Genomic DNA, 20,378 nt, shown 5'->3' on the forward strand with positions numbered 1-20,378 from the left:
CTCCATCTACTCCAACCCAAGATAATTTTGAGGTAAGATATTAATCTAATTAGTCTTCATTGCTTTAAGCAAACTTTGAAGGCACTGCATGGTTTTTAGTAGCTTACAGTAATCGTGTCTCCGCCATACTGAATTGTGTTTTTTTATCTTCTGTTTCGTATTCTACAATGCATTCTTTATTTTATGGCCCTTTCATTTGATACAAATTTTTAGCCATTCACGATATAACTATTAAAATTTTACTGTATTTTACGTTCGTCATTCTTTTTGGCTTCATAAATTGCCAGCAAACGATTGGAAAATGTGTACGTGTGTGTGTATGGTGGAGCAGTTCATCAGCATTCATCAACATTTCTCTACCCACATACTTGACAGGTTAGATAGTCGGCTGATTGACTTCGCTGTATGATTACTTGCATGGTTATTTGAATGCGTTTGTTTACTTGACTTCTCTCGCGCTCTCTCTCTATCGTTCTATGCACATGTTGGCATCTACATACGTATGTGTATAAACGTGTATACATTTCATAAGTCAAACTGCCAACGCAATATGCAACCAACTTAAACTGCTGCAGGGTCAACAAAAAATAAAAAAATAATAAAAAAATGCGCAAAAGCAAAACAGCAATAAATATGAAGTAACGGCACAAAATTGTTGCAGTTGAAAAGAACTATGTTTGATAAAGTGTGAAGTTGGTTGGCACATTGGTATGCATGAACGAGTGTCAAGTGTTTGAGAGACCTTCAAACCACATCTTTGGGTTATATGGCATATACGCATAATATGATGTGAATTCGAACAGGGTGTATTAAATTTGCCACGTGGTTTGTAACACACAGAAGGAAACGCCGTTGACCCTGTATAGTATATATATATATATATCGATTATTAACTTAGTCGATTTAGCCATGTTTGTCTGTATATACCCGAAATAGTCCCTCAGTTTTTGAGATATCGTTCTGAAAATTTTCACCCATCCTTTTTTCTCCAAGAAGCTGCTCATTTGTAGGCACCGCCGATATCGAACTACTATAGCATGTAGTTGCCATACAAACTGAACGCTCAAAGTCCAGCCTTTGTATGGAAACCCTTTTTAGTTGTTAAGGCATCTTCACTGAATTCGGCATACATTATTGCCCAAAGCATTGCTACAATCTTCGTACAAATTTTTCAGATCGGAACACTAGCAGATACCTGCTACCCAAACTGACCTATCAAAATCAAGATAAAGATCTTTTTATAAGCTTTTATGCTACCTATGTACCTGTGAAAGGTATTATATCTTCGCTGCAATTTAGTCGGTACGCATGGAAATTTAAAATTACTACTTTCGACTTGCTGCTTGCCCGAACAGCGCATGCAACATAACACAAATGAATATACATAAGCATGTGGGAAAAAACAAACAAAATGTACGACTATTGATATAGTGAAACGTTTCTCAATGAAATGTACAAGAAAAACTATGGCGCAATAGTAATAACAGAAAAATTTTGACTCTAGGCAATAATAACCGAAAACATGTCGTCTACCAACTGAGTGTTAAAGAATAATGTTACGCAAAAAAAAAAAAAAAACTAAACGGACGAGTAAAAAAATTTGAAGTAAATAGCAGGAAATATAAAAATTGTTACTTACACATCTATACATTGCTAGCATGCTCGTTTTTCATTGTCCACGCCGTTTAGTACTCAACCTACCAGTCAACTTCATCATCTGTGGCACACTAGTTTTACGCCACTAGCTGTGCTGAAGCTCGCTGCCACCAAATATCGTGCTTCAACTGAATGTGGCTTGCTCTTTTATGTTTGTATTCTTTTTAAGCTTATTTGCTTTCTTACATTTAATATGTATTCTTTATGCTAACGCTTGTTATTACGGTCTTTTAGCTGTTTAGTTTTACATTTTTTTGTTTATACTCTCTCGCCACAGTCTTCCTTACCATTCTCTGCCAACTCTGTACCAAGGTGTGCACTTTTCAAGTTTATGGTACCAGTTGATAGTAGGCACATACATAAATCAGTATTGAGTTTTAATTTATTCTCTCTCGCTCTTCGCCCTTACTTTATTATATTACTTACAAGTAGTTACCTGTGCGCCATATTGATATGCCAATACTTTACCGACGACAGTCAGTCAGTTATTCAGTGCGCCTATTGATGTTATTATCTGCAACGTTGATGCGTTTCAATATACTTGAGTGATAGCCATTTTCATTCAAAACGAGTGCATACAAAAAAGTAATCCTTTACTTAGCACAATACTAACTCACCTACATACGAGTACCAGTCATGCCATCAATTGCACACTTCACCTCACTTTACCACTGCACTCCTCACTTCATTACACATTTTATAAATCCACTGCACTTTATTCCAAGTGCACTGTGTAATAATTTTGCGTATTTCGATTTTATTTTGCTTTTCAATACCTTGGCCAGTTCGTTTATTCGTTCGTTCGTTCAACTGGCAATTGTGTAGGTGTCATCTAGGCATGTTGGTGTGTTGGTGTATCTTACATCTTCTTCGTGGGCTACTCCACACGCAGACGAGTTAAATCCAATTTTATCCGTTTTGACGCCTTTTATTTATGCGTTTGTTACAGTATGCTCTACTTTGACCTGCCTACATACTTTTATTTTCGTATTTATCATAGTGTACCTCTATCGTCCTGTGCGTATCTTCACAGGTTAGACATCTGATTTAGGCGTTCAATGAACTTTTACGCATAGGATAAGAATTTGCACTTCGAACTGTAGTAAATTTATAGTATTTGTTAAATTTATGGTGATATAATTTAGTTTTTGTGGAAAATATATGGTCAAGAATTGACAAATATATTAAATTTTTCAACTTTTGGTAATGTGTACATTATTTTAGCACTTCTTTTAAAAGATCAGCTGTTCAATAAATTTACACGTTGCTTCCAATTTAAATACGCATACTGCTCTGTCAACGCCAGTCAATAATTTTTTGACGTTTTCAAAAATATTGTTGGTCATATTCACCTTTAATTTTTGATTATTCAGAAAATTAATAAGTTCAAAAAACTTTTCTCACGTGGATAATTATGCTAACTAGCCGTGAATTGTTAGACAAATACATAAATACTTGTATATGTTGTCGTATTCAATTCAATAGCATTTGTCTATTGCGTTTCCGTTCTCTTCGTCAGTTTCTCAGTTTGTTACTATATAATTGCGAAAGGCGCCTTTAAATAATATTTTTGCATTTTTGGAAAATGTAACTCTGTCAATTTTTCATGTAAACATATTCTCCACTTTTTTTTTGAAGATGCATTTTATTTAATGAATAAATAAAAAAATGTACATTTACAGAATGTACTTTAATAATCGATTAATTTTGAAAAATATTGAGTTCTTTACTCCCGGTGAGGAATAAGTTTTGGCTTAAAATTATCTCAAATCGAAAAACCAAATTGTTCTTCTTGCTAGAGATGAAAAAAGGAAGTGATCGAACGATTAATAAACATTTTAATTTGTGATAAAATGGCGGGTTTCCAACCAACATATCGATTTTTCTGAAAAAATTTAGAATGGTTAAAAAACAAAAATTTTATTCCTTAAATCATTACTTGACAAATATATCTAAGAATGGCATGTAAAAGTTTCAAGTCGATCGGTCGAGCTGTTTCGAAGAATTTACCTCGTCGACTCTGAAAACAGCGCTTCAACAAAAAACGCCTTTAAACCGCCGAAACTAATCATATTCTATAACATATTTATTTTGCAATCGAAAACGCAAAAATAAAAAAATCGATTTTTTGAGATTTACAAATGGATATAATCCCTTAAAGCGCAGCTACAATATGTCTGCTTCAATAAAGAACTATTAGAAATCATAATTATGACTATTAAATGCACAAAAAAATGCAGTTCGTGTCAATGGCAAATATATTTCTATCAGTTTCTCCATGAATATAGCATTTTCAATGCGTTCTTATCTGCACTCGCACTCTATAACATCACTTTCTTCTTGTTCGCACACACACACACACACACAAACACTCTACATACATGAGATCTCAATATAGTGGCGAGTAGGTTTAAAGATTTTGTTTCGTGCACATTTCCTCAATGCGTTGCTTCGTCAGCGTGTTTCAGCATTTGCTGTGCGCCTGGTTGGGTATTCATCCAAACCCGAACCTAGCACACACTAATTTAGTTGCTCAGCTGGTTAGCACTCACTAGTTGTGCCGCTTTTGTTGTTTACCTTATATTCATACTTTTACGTTTGACGTTTGCCTTTTATCAATACAATTGCCTTTTCCAAGTACCCAACTATGAAAAACACAATATGCTCTCTGTTCACTATTTGTTGCTCTGCCTGAGTTACGAGCTGGGAGAAGCTATATAAAGTGTGAACACAATAAATAAATAAGAAAGCAGCAAGCAAGCAGACAAAGTTAAGAAATAAATTTAAAGGAAAAAACTGAGAAAATTGAAGAATCGTACACGCAGTCAAGAAAAAAAAAACAATAAAACAAAAACTTTATGAGCTAAATAGCAAGTAGCCGAGTAGCGAGTGAACGGGTTTTCCCTGCCGCTTTCCGGCTCTTTATTTACAAGTATTTAACATTTACAGATCTCCAGCAATTTTTTAGTTTGATTCTATTTCATGTCATTAGAGGTGTTTGTACCTTCATACATATGTATAAGTAAATATATATGTATGTATGTTTCTACAAATCATTTACACATTAACTATCTTATTCTTATCTCACCTTTTTACATATTTATATACGGCTTAACATAGTTTTAAGGTTAGACTTCGTTTTCATTAAATTAATTCTGGACTGTTAGTAATGATCATTTATGCATATTTGTGTACATATTTACATATACCATACATGTATGTATGTGTGTATAAAATTTGATCTAATTTAAATGAACCGCTGGAAATTAAATGCGTTTAAAATTATTTTCACGGCAAAAATAAAGCATGCACCGAAGACAATCCAAAATTATAAATACACACGCACACGTGTAATAAAATGTATGAGTTCAATTGACGAAGCCGAATGGTACGCACGATAACAGCTGTTTGATAAAAGCAAGTCAAAAAATCGTTGATAATGTCTTTGACATTTTTGGTGTATATGTTTGACCGGTTTATGGGCTCATAACTGATTAGTTTACGATATCTCTGTCAAATTTTTATTGTTGTAATTTGACGATGTTGCAGGATAAACGTGTGAAAAAAGCACATTTTAATTTCGTAAAGGTTTCAAAGTGAATAGTGAGTTAAATTCCAAAAAAAAAAAAAAAAAAAAAAAAAAAACTTTAATTTCGGTTGTACTGAAAATCTAATACCCTTCACAAAAACAAAATATAACATACATGAACTTGATTTTGATCCGCCAGAACGCGTGCAAAATTTCAGAGCGATATCTCAAAAACTGAGGGACTAGTATGCGTATATACATTATTAAGAATTCTAATTATAATTCATTTACTTACAACTTAAATTTTACTAGGAGTTTGTTGCTAGCTATAGCTTACCTTCAGCTGGAAACTACTCACACCATTTTTGTTTTTGTCTTACGCTCTCTTTATATGCTTGTGCTCTTATGGTATGTATTTATTAATTAACTGCTATTAGTAATTCATTTTAATTGCACTTGTGATAAAATGAAACTTCTGTGTTGTGTAACTTATTTCGTATTTAACTTTAAGACTCGAAGATTTCGTTGAAATCACGTTGATGGCAACAAAAGAATATTATTTTCAAAGTTGAATGGCTACTAATTTTCAAAGTTTTGTATACATTTTAATGCAGAATTTACTTCTTTTTATCATTCTTTTGTGGTGTTACTACATGCAGGAGTGCTAAACGTATCGGGCATTTATGTTTTATGCCATTCACCGCTGCCATGCCATGTTCGGCTCATGTACTCTCGGTGTATATGTGTGAAAACTATCGACCAACACTTCTGGATGTGCCCCCGTTTCGCTGCTACTTCTCCAATCTCTCCGGCTTTTCGATAGCCTCTTCGCTGGAATTATTGTTCTCTAGCTTCGTTAGTTTGCTCGTATGCTTTGTTTGTTATTCGTACTCTTAATATTCACCAAAAATTATATATATATATATTTACGTTTATGCATATTGCATTCGTTTTCGTTACGCTCTCTTGGTGTATTTTCATTGCCAGATATTTAGTTGTTGCTCACTTGTTTGCTTGCTCAGTTGTCTGCGTTTGAATCTTCCATTCGATGTATCTCGCCTTTAGTACAATTTCAGCCGTTTGCCGTGTAAGTCGCATTGCTGCAAAGTAGACGGTGTTGTTTGCGAAGGCGTGTTAACAAATTGAGAATTTAAGAAAAATAAAATTTAATTAATCGTGTACTCCGAATGATGCAGCGAGCGACCGCGTCTACTGCAATCTAACGACCAGCAACAATATCAAAAATAAAAAAAATTAATTGAATAAAGTGTGCGTGTTGTACAACAAATTGAGTTGTGGCAATTATTTTCTTATTTCATGTATCTGTGTATATATTTATATGTTGTATATGTATATGTATTTGTATCTATGCTATAGTGTGTTTTCATTGTGTTGTGTTTACAATCAAAATTTCTTAGATATTTTAATAGTTTTGTTGTTGGGATTGCACTTTTTCGGCAACTGTCAAATTCTAGCTAAAAATATCAACATTTTGTCGTCATAGGTATTGTTGTTGTTGGCATTCACAAACTTTATTTATATGTGGAATTTGTGGTTGATTTTTTGTTTGTTGGCAATAAAATGAAGAATTAAAGTGTTCGTATTTGAAACCAATTAAGTAATTTAAATCAAAAATACAAAATATAAAACTGTGTAAAATGAGACGAAATGAAAATGAAGATAAAACCGAAATTGTGTTAATAGAGAGTACGAGTAATTGCTACAGTGAAAATGAAGTGATTTTTTAACAAAGCGAATGTAAAATGGCGAAGATATGAAAGGAAAATATACTGTACTACTCTTACATTTTGTTTTCAACTTACTTTTCCTATTTATTTCAACGCAAATCATCTAATATAGAATGAATAACAGTTTTAAATTAACGACAAGTTATTACATATGTATGTATGTATATTTTTGATAAGCAAATTTTTTTTATAAGCAAAACTGCGTTGCGCTTACAAACGAAATGCTGACGTTAAACAAGTAAACTATATATTTTTTGGATTTCCTTTGCTTAAAAGTCGCCGCCCCTTGCCAGCACAGGCAAAGCAAATGAGTGCATTGTGGCGATGAAAATTCTTCACTGACAAAAACCATTTCCTTTTAAACCAGTTTTCGTAGCCAACTAGTTATACACTAATAAATACAAAAATTGAAATAATATAAACAAACAACACGCTTTGTTCAATAAAAAGTTCACCACAAAGCATACATGCCTACTGCTGTAGCAGTCATTAGTGCAGTGTAGTGCTATTGCAACCTTAGCAGCGCTATATATGCACATATTAGTCACTATTGTTTACAAAAAGTATTTTGTGTTTTTACAAATGAATAAAATACACCATATGTGTTAGCATTAATTTAAATGTAAAAACATTTTTCCATTGAACAATTTGCATATTTATAAGTCGCACTTAACTGTGCGCAATATTAAATAAGAATATGTATGTAATCTTTTATGCATACACTTATATACATATAAATACTTTTGCTATTTATAACCTATTTAAATTTCTTATACACAACGTCACCAATCCATAATAAATTGTGCCATAAATATATACAACTTATAGATTCATGTACAGCAGCGTGTGTTTGTGCTGCTTCCTTTTAAAGTCTTTCACCTGGAAAATAATTCGTTGGTGGCTTTTTTTTTTGCTTGCTGTTTTTCATCATATTTGTTTGTGCGTACGCTTCTGTTATGAATTTCCAACACCTTTTATTAGTATTTATTATACAGTTGCTTTTTTCGTTATTGTGACTTCAACTTTTTTGTTTTACTTTACAACTGCCATTTTTTTTTATTATTTATTTTTTTTATTTTACATAGGTTTTTTTTTTGTCATCTACACAATTTTGTTTGAATATCCAACTAAATTGACGACCTTTCCTGCTTTTCTGCTCAGCTGGTTTCTTACTGACATACATATATATGTATGAATGTAGTATATACTGACTGTCAATTTCTCTACTTCATATACGCTCCCGCTCTTTATCACTTCACTTTTGTGTCACTGCATTTCTATGAGAGTTTTTACTAGATATTTGTGTGCTTGTATTTCGCTGCAGCAATTTTTAGTTACACGTTTCTTTGTGGCGGCTACTTAATAGTTATTCACTTCAATAAAAAAACTAAATACTTCCAATTTGTTTGTCTGCGGTACCAGGCTTTTGCATTCGTTCACAAATGTTCATTTTTTTGCCGGCTGTTTGCTGACCAATTCGCCGCCGGTTACTCGTTCGTAATATAAATAGTTAGTAAAAATTAAGATATCTTAACGAAACTTGGCACATGTGTTTCTTGACAAAAAAGTGAGGACGGGTTTGTAGATGGGCGTTATTCGACTGCAGTCACGCCCACATAACTTCATTAATGGAAAACCTATAAAATGCCATAACTAAGCAGTTAATTAAAATATAAAGCTGTAATTTGGCTTAGGGGATTGCAGTAGGAAGTGGCACCATTATCCTCCCGATCTTATGTTACATTATAAAAAGAGGTATAATCGGACTAACTAAAGCAAAATTTTAAATTCTATATGATATGAAAATAAGCTCTCAAGTAAATCAGAACAATGTAAAAAATTAATGCAATTTTTTGCCCCCAATGAATCCTATATAATGATTATCGACTTTCCGCCTGACTTTAAATCGTTTAAGTTGCTCAAAACGTGTGATATTTTAATGAAATTAAGAGAACACGTGTTCTTAAATGTTATAAAATTATTTTAATGGTTAGGCGCTCAATGTAAATGAAATTGGTCTTGGTCTAAACCTCATATCCCCAATACAATGAATTTCGATACTTTAGTTGATGCTTTTCACATCAACTCAATATCATATATTATCACATATATCTCATTTGAGATCATACTTTTCGCTGACGGGAAGTAAAATATAGTAATAAAACTAAGTGAGTCTATGACCTTTAAAATAAACTGAAATGTCGTGGGTTCTCAACCGACTACAAGCATTTAACGTAAAAAAAAATGCTGAAAGAGGTTCTTGATTTGATCAGATGTTTATTGCATTATCTCCTTACTATCTCCATTTGCTGTAAACAAAGTAAGAAGCCTTTTGTAATGAGTTTATTTGCACTGTTGCCTTTGTTTTTCTATTAAAATACGATTTTGGCAATCTACTTACCAAATTTGTTGATTTATATCCGTTTTTAGGCGTTCGCATTAACTTCCCCGTTTCAAGTATAACACAATAGCAAAGTTATTTTTAAATTTTCACAAATTTATCGCCATATTTGTAAGAATACAAAAATACTTTCATTTAATACGAAATGTTTTAAATTCCGCAAACAGTGTATGCGCGCGCCTTACATGGTAACTCGTCAACTAGCGGCAACAAATGTATTTATTTCCTTTGCATATTAACTGTTACTTTGTACGCGTTTTAATTAAAAATTAAATAAAATAAATACGGACGTAACATACATATTATATATACATAAGTAGTAATACACAAGAAAAGCGTCTTAAGTGCTGTGTTACGTTTGCGTGTGGTCGCCGTGTTAATTTCACATAATTATACACAATAAAAAATATAGCAGTGCATAAATTTTCTTATTATAATTTTTTTTTGTTGATTTTTATTGTTTTATTTTTTTATATTTTTTATTGTTTTTTTTTGTAATTTTTTTTTTATTGTTATTTTTTTTGGTAATATTATGTTAAAGCAACAAGTAACTGTAAATGAAAATAAGCGCTACTTCGGTTGTTATGTTTTTTGTTTGTTATAATAAATTTCGGGCAAAACTAATTGGCCGTTGGCGTTGATGGGGCACGTTTTCTTTGCTTTCTTTCCCAGCGCAGCATTTTTATCAGACATTTTATTGTTTTACAATGTTTTTCTGTTGCTTTCATTTCTTTAAATGTATGTATAATTCATTGTACTTTCAAATGAATTTTGTCTGGCTGTCATGTCGTGGCGCTCCACCGTTGCTTTGAATTTCAAAACATTTTTTTTAATGTTTCAATTCGCTGCTAGTGAAGATTTCATAATATTTGTTTAAACCAGCGTATATTTAATTACTTATTGTCTTTAATATTTGCTATTGGTTTAACAGCGATTTGCTATCTATCATACTTTTGTGGAGCGGAAAATAATAATTGTGCAAATGAAAGCAAACAAAACGAAATAAACATATGTAAGGAAAGTAAACTTTAGCATTAAAAAAAAAATAATAATAATAATTTTTTAACGCTTTACTTGTAGACTCAAAGAACTTAGTTTCAACATAAAAAGCGCATTCTTTTGTTATATTTCCCAGGGGGGAATTTCAGCAAGTGTCAGACATACTCATATACAATGCATGCATCAAAAAATAAAAATAATAAATACAGAAGTATATCATAAGGTGGGGAAATACAAAAAATGTCAAAATGCGTCAGCGTTACAAAACTCGTTCGGTAAAATAATAAAATTATTGAAAAGAAATATTAATATCATTGAAACTTGACAGTTCTTAGAAAAAAATATATATAAAATAAATTTAAATACGTGAAAAATGAGAAATATTTATCAAGTCGTCAAATTGGATGTTCTGTATCAAGTTGCACTTTAAAAAACATAAGTACTAATGAAATACTTACTCAGTACTGAGTATTATTAGTTTATTAAAAGCCATAGAATTTACTGCGACTTTTTTGTTTATATAAAAAATATAATTTAAACGAACCGCCTACCAGATGTATGTTAAACAATTTTATATAAGAGCTGTGTTCAAAGGAAAAGGTGAATTTTGGTTTTTCGCGGGCTGTGTACTTTCGATTATCGATATTTTGTTTTTATTATAATCGGATACATAAGTTTATCGTGTGCTTGCATTAGGAGCCAATTTCGATTAGTAGTTTGTTTTTTGACAACAGAAAAGGTGAGTCACGCTTTTGTGTGCTCTTCGATTTTCGACTTGTGAAAGAAATGGATTAATGAATATGTATTAAATTTTGCGTTAAAAATATAATAAAGTGCTGCAAGGCACTTGAAATGTTGATTGTGGCATTCGGTGAGTGCACTTCAACAAGCGAAGAAAGCATCTTTGATTACAATTGTGTGGTGCATAATGAGTTAATAAGGAATATTTGAAGCAGGTTATGCAACGTTTGCGTGAAGCAATGCGGCTCAAATGATCGGAATTGTGAAAAAAACAAAATCGTGGATTTTGCATCACGATAATGCACCAGCTCACACATCAATACTTATTCGTGATTTTTTGGCCAAAAACAAAACCGTAATCGTGCCTCAACCACCGTATACCAGATTTGGCTCCCTGCGACTTTTTCCTTTACTTTATCACAACTGAAGAAAGCAATGAAAGGAAAGCGTTTTTCCGCAATTGATGAGATCACGTCAGAATCGAGGAAAAAGCTGATGGCCGTGACGAAAAGCGCATTTCGGAAGTGCTTCGAGGATTGGAAAAAGCGTTTGCACAAGTGCATTATATTCGCGGGGGACTACTTTGAAGGGCACAAAATCGATATTGTTGAATAAATAGGTACTTTTCAAAAAAAAATCAAAATTCGCCTTTTTCTTTAAACACACTTCGTATATGGTACTCGAAAATATTGCATAAAAAATATGTGCCTCCTTAATTCGTTGATTTATAAATTTCTATTAAACAATAAATAAAAAACTTTATGTCACCACTTGTTTCTGTCTAACAAAGCTTTAAATAATTATAAATAAAAGTATAACAAATTATATATTTTAATACTTTAAACGACATAGCTAAAAAAATATTGCAACGAAAATGGTAACCTTGTTTGACATACATAGCTGTTGCGATAATATAGCGATTACGTCAATCACCCTACCGTTAATCGTTGATTTTGACATTATTCGTACTTTCGCCAAAGTTATTGAAAACAAAACAAAAAATAGAATCCAAACAACTTCATAAAATTAAGTGTCCTACCGCAAATATTTTGCACATGAAATGTGATAAAAATGAAATGAAAAAATAAAAATAATAAATTAAATTAGAACATTGGAATATAGTGCATGCCAAAGTAAGCACTTAACAATGAGTGTTAAAAAGTAGTTAATTCTATTTAAGTGTTAAATCTATTTAAGTATTTTCAGTGAAAAATAGAAAATAACAAAGAAATACAAGTATTTTTACGAGTGCCACATATTTCGCATGCTCCTTTTTATACTCAGTGTTTCAGCATTTAGTGAAAATCTCATATGGTCAATGGTTTTTATAATTCCCATTTTTTTCATCTGCCTCAATACAATTGCAGGATTAAAAACTAAGGACGCGGTTTTATTGGAAAGCGCTTGTTTCAGTTGAGTACGTACACAAAAAAATATACAAATATTATTTCTATAAACACATATTTTTATATATAATTTATTAAGAGTTATTTAATTTTGTAACACTTAACAAATATTGTAATGACTTTGGACATATGTACAATACATATATTTTACAATATACGTTTTATTATATAGAAAAGTGCGTTCTTTTCAAAAAAAAATGTAGCAAGTGTTCACCGATAAACTTTTACCTGGCGTTTCGTACCCTGTTAAACCGCGAATTTCACTTTTTTATCACCCCCTAATCAACATGCAATAGAAATTTTATGAAAATAAATATGACAAATCGCTTAAATGCTTAACTCACTTCTAAACACACACCTGTGTGAGTTCAAGAAAAAATAATTGATTGCTTATCGGTATATTTTCTGATATTTCTTAAAGTGTTTACGCAGCGAATTTTGTTACGTGGCTGATGGAAACTTTTTTTCGCTTTCGAATTTTATTTACATGCTTTAAAAATTTTTATTTTTGATGTTTGCTGCAAATTTATTCATCATCAATTACGGTGTGTTCGTTTTCATTAAATTTGTTGTTAAATGAAAAAATAAAATAAAATATTAAAACAAAAAAAATCGAAGAAAAGTAGAAGTTTCCCCCATTTTGCTTACTTATATTCAAATTGCGCCGTTAACAGCTATTCTCTTAACTTAACACACTTATGACCGTCTACAGCTCTTGTCGGTTGCTGTGGTGTCAAATCTAATTACTATATATAAATGTATATGTGTGCACGTTCCGCCTTAAACCACTTATCTTCAATTTGCTAGTTTTCAATTTCCCTTGCTAATTTTATAAATTTCACTTTAACAGTTATTTGCTGTTCACTTACCGCTGCAACGCTCTCTGACAAGTTTGCAATTATTGCAATTCAATTTGTTGCCAGCTACACTTTCTTTGCCCCATTGCCAAGTGCATTGCCGCATTGATATGGCAACAAAAAGAGTTTATACGCTGAAAGAAGGTGGCGACGATAAATTAAAATAAAATCGTATTATAGATGCCTTTAAGTAAAGCAAAAATAGAAAAAAAAAGAAAACAAAATATGAAAAGAAATCAATGCGGTACAACAATTGAAAAAACTGTCATTGCAAAGAAAAAAAGGAATAAAACCCATTGACGTCGGCTTCCGTAAACATTACAGTAAACTTGAAGTGATTCAAATATATATCTACGAAATAGCTGTTACAATTTATACCGTTTTATTACAGCTGAGTGTGGTTTTCAGATTTTAGAAGCTAGATGTGTATATGCTTCATCGCGAGTAAATTTGGGCTAAATATCACTTCAAAACTCTTCAACCTTTCTCTATTCCTTCTTACTTCGTCTCCAGCGCCATCTAACGTTTAAAAATTTGAGAAAGAAATTAACTATATTCCAGTGTCATCAAACGATGAAAATTTTGAGTTAGGAATGTTCTTTCGGTAAACAAACCACATAGAATCAATACAGGGCTAGATATACGACTTTTAGTTTTAATTCGACTTCAGCGCCATCTACCGAATCCTATTTTAAAACATATTTACTAGGGTTGCCTTTTATAAAACGGGATTAGAGAACAAAAACAAATACTAATCATCAAAAATCACTCTATTGTTTTTCAAAATATTCTTTATTAAGATCTATACACTTTTGCATGCGTCTGAACCAATTGTCAAAGCACCTTTGCCACTCTCATTGAGGTATCTCCGAAACATGCGTTCTGATGGCATCAACCGCTTTTATAGCATTATATATAAACATATAAAAGGCAAAAGGTCCGAAACTATTAGCAGGATAAAATTTTCGGGGAATATTTTTAAATATATGTATGTACTTTCGATCATAAGTCGATATAAGCCTTTAAGTAAAAGACGGACGATATCGTTTAAAGACAATCTTCAAAGACACCCTAGAGTTGCCACACTTTCTTCAGGTTTTAACGAGTGAATGAATATATATTATGTATCTATCTTTTTCTTCCTCGTAAACTCCCTACATAATATTTCTATTAACGTATTTCAGACATTGCGCTGGTACCTGTGGGTAATCTCTACAAAAGTAGCATCCCTGTGGGAAATTGATCGATATATGATAAAAATTTAAGCGCTTGTTTATATTTAAAATTATTTTATTAATAGTAAATAGTACATATATGTATATTGTATAAGAAGGGTATATAACATATGTATATGAAAGTATGATTTTAAAAATCTCATTACAATATTAATCATACTTTTTTTGAAAAGAATTAGCTTAAATATAGATTTTAATTTATTTTTATTTAATCATTAGTGAACTCGCCTCAAATCAAGCGACCCTAATTTAGATGGCATCGCGTTGACTGCAAAACTAATCAATTTCCCTGCAGGGACTAGCTATGCACTACCAATTTATATAAAGTGTAATCAGTTGTTAGGCTTGAGGCGCGGTAAAAATAGCAATAAAACAATAAAAAAAAACTAACAACAATGTCTCTGATAAGCGTTTGCCTCGACTACAATTAAAAAGCGATGTATATATGTACATAGCTTCACATATGTATGTATTTATATACGTATGTATGTAGTAAGTATAGCAGTGTTTGTACCATATATATATATAGAATAATCACGTCTAGTCTACATAGTTACAATTCACTCGTGTTCATATACACGTCGTTGCGCGTCTAGATAAGCGTCAATGAGTTGGGAGATGTTTATCTGTGACCTCAAGTGTTACGAGTGCGCGTCACATAAAAAACTGATAGAGTTGTAGGCACATATATGTATTGTACATGCATATGTAGATATGTGTGTGTACATAAATGTATGTTAGTATGCAAGCATATATGCGCTCTTATTACTTGTATGCATATGTCAATTATATGCCTACTTTGGAGTGTCGCTTCAAACCTACATTCATATATTTATATACATATAAATATGCATACTTGCAGTCCAAAAACGACGGTAGCAGCTCAATGAAAGGCACGTACTCTCCACAACCATCGATTACATGCGTGTTTTGCTGTCCTTATTGTAGCCACTTTTTTTTTACAATTGTATTTATTTTTACGCTTGAAGCTCGAATAAATTTTCTTTGCTATTTAAGTAGCAACTCAATACACGCCGCATATTTACACCGTGCAAGTCAGCGTTGTTTGGTCGCATACATTATTGCATGCTTGGCTAAGCAGATGAGCAATATAATAGACGTTTATGCATGCCTACAAACATACGCGCACATCGATAAATACACACACATATATATGTATTTATATTTGTATGCAACACAAACATATGCACATTTCAACGTTTGTTGCCACTGTTCCGCTGCTATCTGCCTGTCTGTCTAACGCTTGACGGCAATGTTTTACAACCCCCCCCACCCGCTCACCTTGTTGCTTAGCGCTCTAAATGAAAAAAAAAAATTAAAATGTATGAAGGAACGTTGTCGAAAGTGCACACTTTTCAGTTTCAGCTGCGTTCCGTGGCGTTACTGCAACGTTCCACTAGACATTGCTGACGTTGTGCACCATGGCGTATGATTGACCTTTGCATAGAGTAGTGCCGTGCTTATCTTTGAGTGTTTCCTCTGTTCGTTATGCCGCGGCGGTTGGTTTTGTCGCTCATTCTATCTCACTGACTCGCTGACTGAGTGACTGACTGCCTTGGCGGCTTTGCAATGTTGAAAGCAACAAATATAACAACTATATATTAAGTATATATGTATGTACATATGTAAAGGTATCTGATGAGTTTAGCGTGGCATAAATGCAACAATGTGCTTTGAGCGCCATTGTGTATTGAAATCGTACATACCTATGTACATGGCATGTTCGCGCTCGGTTGTGTACATATAATGTATGTGTTACAATATGTATGTATACGCAATGTAGGCTCAATCGAGCCATGACTTTAATTAGTTTACTGAATTTTCGTTGCAATATGCTTTAAGCGCTTTGTTTAGCTTGTGCTATTTCATTGAACTTTTTTCTAAACGATACATATTATTTTTTTTTAATATCTGGTGTGTATTAGTTTCGCACACTTAGAAAAATTATTTCTTTTTTTTTGGCAAAAGTTACGAAAAATGTGTATTTTTTAATGTTGAATCTATTTTACCCTTGATAAATATATTTTATTTAATTTTAATTTTTTAGGGATTAGGTTAGAACCTTCAAACAAGATCTATCTTTTCTCTAAAAAATTTTTCATATTGACATTTTCATACAACGTATGCCAATCTTCGGTTTCATCTTTTTCGAGAGATCCTCTACGGGCGACGGTTATGCTGGCTACTCGCACTATCTGAAACAAAATAAAAAACGGAATGCTATGTTTTTAACGAAATGGCGCACTATAAAAAATGTTAATGATTTAACAGCGAAAATATTGCAAATCCGTAAATTTTATAAGAAATTTGCAATAATAACAAAAAAATAGTATGAGTTTACTTAATAATGTTGTTGTAAAGCAGACGAAAACGACAGCTAAGCTAGAAAATAGTCAGTAGGTTTGAATTCAGCATACTCAAATTAGTTTCAGCTGATGTGGGTTTAGTTTAATGGATTTTGAAAATAATATCGCTTTTCAATATTTTTACCTTTACGTAGCGAATCTAAAAACAATCTTCAACTACTGAGTAAACTTTTTGTTAATAGCTGTCTTCGATTGGTCATTTCTCTGTTCCGTTGCCAAAAATTTACATGTAAAAACAACAACAAAGTTATATATATATATAAAGAGTATGCGGATACCTCATTTAAATGGTATAACTTCTATCATTAATGCTGTCAAATTTAGTTTTGCATATTTTAGCTCACTTTTAATATTGTGAGAGGTTCAAATGACAAATGAAATTACAAATTAATTTTTTTTTTAAAATCGGAAAAAAATCGGACCATTGTAGCATATAGCTGCCATACGAACTGACCGATTAAAATCTGGTTTTTTATTCGTGAAGGGTATCGTAGCTAGGGCGCTCCCGAAGTTAACGTTTCTTCTTATTTATAAATTATTTACAGATGTATACAATTTTTCTTTAAATTGTGTTATACATATGTATCTCGTTCATAAACCATAACTTAATCAAAGCGTTGTCAGCAGCAATAAAAAAGTAGTTTTGAAACCGCCTCGAGGCTTTTCTTGCTTTCCTATCATTTTGATATTCGAAATATTCTCTATAACCGACGCTTTTATGCTGCAACAAAAATGCATTTCTGAAATTCAATTTACATTTATTTCGCTGTTCACTTACATATAACACGACCTTAAATGCATTTCGTTTGTTAAAAATATGCTTACATTGTTCTGCTGCGTTTTCGCGGTTCGCCACGAGCATTTTCATTTTCATTTTCCGTCTGTGTAATTTGCTAGCGTGTAGACTCCTTCGTTTCGTATAATTTTCACTCAAATACATACTCACTTCCGCTCACACTCGACATACATACTTTTGTACATAGTCTATGATTTCATGTAGTATATGCATATAGACATCCACCAGGCGGTGCAAAATGGCGCTGCATTGAAGTGTAACTGTTGTCTGGCTGTATGCACTTCCTTCCTGCGCTGCCTTGCTGCAATTTTCTGACATTGAAGTACCAATTCAACAAGAAAATTTCTTATATCCTTCAGCATTTTTAGTGTGTGTTTTTGCCTTTCCCATATCGTGTATGTCAGTTTGCAGTCGTCTCGCAGCTCACAGCTCTATTCGCAGTAGTTCTTTACCTTTTCTTGCCCTTGTCTAAGTCATTATCTGTTCTTGAATAGCGATTCATATAAGTAGTATACATACATACGTGCGAGCAGTTGCCCTTGCCTTTTATTCATTTTCTTTGTATGATCCTCGATCCACCCATAGGTTCGCCTTTTACCCCACACTACACTCATTTGCAGTCGCTTCCTCATTTATTATGCGGTTTCACTTGTAATTTGGTAGTAAATCAGTTGGTCGGACGCATCGGGGGCGCCACTCATTAATGCAAGCACTCATAGGCACTTGTTATCCATGATACACATCGTCTTGCTGCGCCTCCCACCGCTTCCTTTCGACCTTCGCTCGCTTTGCAGTCGCCGTCACTCACTCAGTCATCGCTTCATCAGTTGCAGTAATTTGTGTCCGCATCTGTCATCGTCTGTTGTCATCATCTTTTTTTATATATAATTTTTTTTGTTTAACCTTTTCTTCGCTTTGGTGACCATGCCTTGCCCCACATCTTCATGCGAAGGTAACTCAACTACTTAAATGCTGCCTTGCTACATTGTATTGAGAACATTGAAGGTTGGTCGAAATTTGGCCGAGTCGTAAAAAATTAATATTGCCAACTGTTGGCGCCTCAACAATCATTCTCCATCTATATTATTACTTGTTTGCTGTGGTTGGGTGTGGTTTTTAGTCGATTTTGTATTTGCTCTTGCCGCATAAAATCGATTCACGCGCCTACACTTGGTTCATTTAGCTATTGGCGCCTTTTTATTATCATATTGCCTGCATTCGCTGTCGGTTTACTGCTTAATATGACAGGTGTTGAAGCATTCAATCGATGAGATGGCGACTTATTGCATGGCATATTTACAAATTCATAGACCAATTTACCACAAGAACCGTCGTGTTGATTCCGATAGTGTGTAAATAGTGGAATCGGCTTATGTAGAGCATGAGTAACGAACTGTAGTGAAGACCAGCAATAATATTGAATAAAAATAAAATATTTATTAAATATTATTTTATTTTGAAAATGTTGAAATTTAAAAAATGATGCTTGATGAAAAATGTTAGTAATGGCGGAAGCAGTGTGCGAAAAAATATATCGATATATCTAGAATTGTGTAAAAAATAAATAACAATATAAAATATGGCTCATGTTCCGTTTTATAACTATTTGTGTATTTTCGATATATTAGTCAATATAGTTATCGATATATTAGCTTATATAATTAAAGATAGTTTGTCTAAACGGAATAATCTCATTTTTATTTTGTTGTATAAATATTTATGTATTTGCGATATTACGGACAATATTTTTTCTCGAAATATTAGTTTAAATAATTATTGTAATGATCACTAGGTATAGGAATATCGATATAATTTGTAAAACCCATTTTTCACATGGATTATCTATGAAATTATATTTTTTAATTATCGATATCATTATGTTACATCGATACATGATCGATAGAATATCTAGTTGAGTTTCAGAATAATTTCTTTACCCAAGTACAACAAAATTTTCTAATTGCTTTATATGCTTCCTTACATATCTTAAAAGTTATGTCTAATAAAATTATCGGTATTATCTTTTTTGAAGGCCATTTGTAATTCTTCCTTATGCTTTAGTTAAACTGTTAACAACATTTGATATTTTTTTGCAAATTATTTTTAAAATTAGTTACATATATTGTTTTTATAAATTTCAAATCGATAAATTACATATTATAATGGATGTTCTAATTGTTTAATCGATACAATGTATTTTAATAACTATTATTTTCTCATACAACACTCGGTATCCTCTGATGGAAATAAGCCGTATATTTTGTTGGCAAGTACAACATCTCTTTGCTCGATGAATCGATATTTCTCATTAAATTTAAATTATTTTTCTTAAAAAGTAACCAAAATTTTGATAAAAAATCATGCATTTTTTATATAGTTAATTGTTATTTTTTGATAAATTACTCGACATTTTCTCGTTTAAGATATCATCCCTATTTTGAGTGCGCATATGGTTAGCAAAGCTGTAGTATTCTTTAAACTTCATTGCCAACCTGATATGTACTTTCTACCAGTTATTGTTGGTGTAGCATATTAATATATGGGTGCTCATATTGACAAGTTGAGCCATATTCATTCATGAGAAGCTGTCCATATTTTATCGATGGTATATAATAACACTATG

At 32.3% G+C, this 20,378-nt stretch overlaps 1 protein-coding gene across 5 annotated transcripts in view; it reads left to right on the forward strand.

The window, feature by feature from the left end:
- The window catches only part of gish (casein kinase I gish), a 108,398-nt gene that overhangs the window by 20,326 nt on the left and 67,694 nt on the right, over positions 1–20,378 (forward strand). The window contains exons 1-2 of one of the 5 annotated variants that reach the window (XM_036373151.2): positions 6,216–6,454; positions 12,442–12,491. The exons of 2 other annotated variants lie outside the window; for them this stretch is intronic. The gene's annotated coding sequence lies outside the window, so the exon portion shown is untranslated. Of the gene's footprint in view, positions 1–6,215; positions 6,455–12,441; positions 12,492–20,378 lie in introns of those variants that run through there. 2 more of the 5 variants (XM_070108284.1, XM_070108287.1) reach the window with 2 other exon arrangements.

This window comes from Bactrocera oleae, chromosome 2, assembly GCF_042242935.1.
Source record: "Bactrocera oleae isolate idBacOlea1 chromosome 2, idBacOlea1, whole genome shotgun sequence".
In the NCBI taxonomy this organism is placed as follows: Eukaryota; Metazoa; Arthropoda; class Insecta; order Diptera; family Tephritidae; genus Bactrocera; species Bactrocera oleae.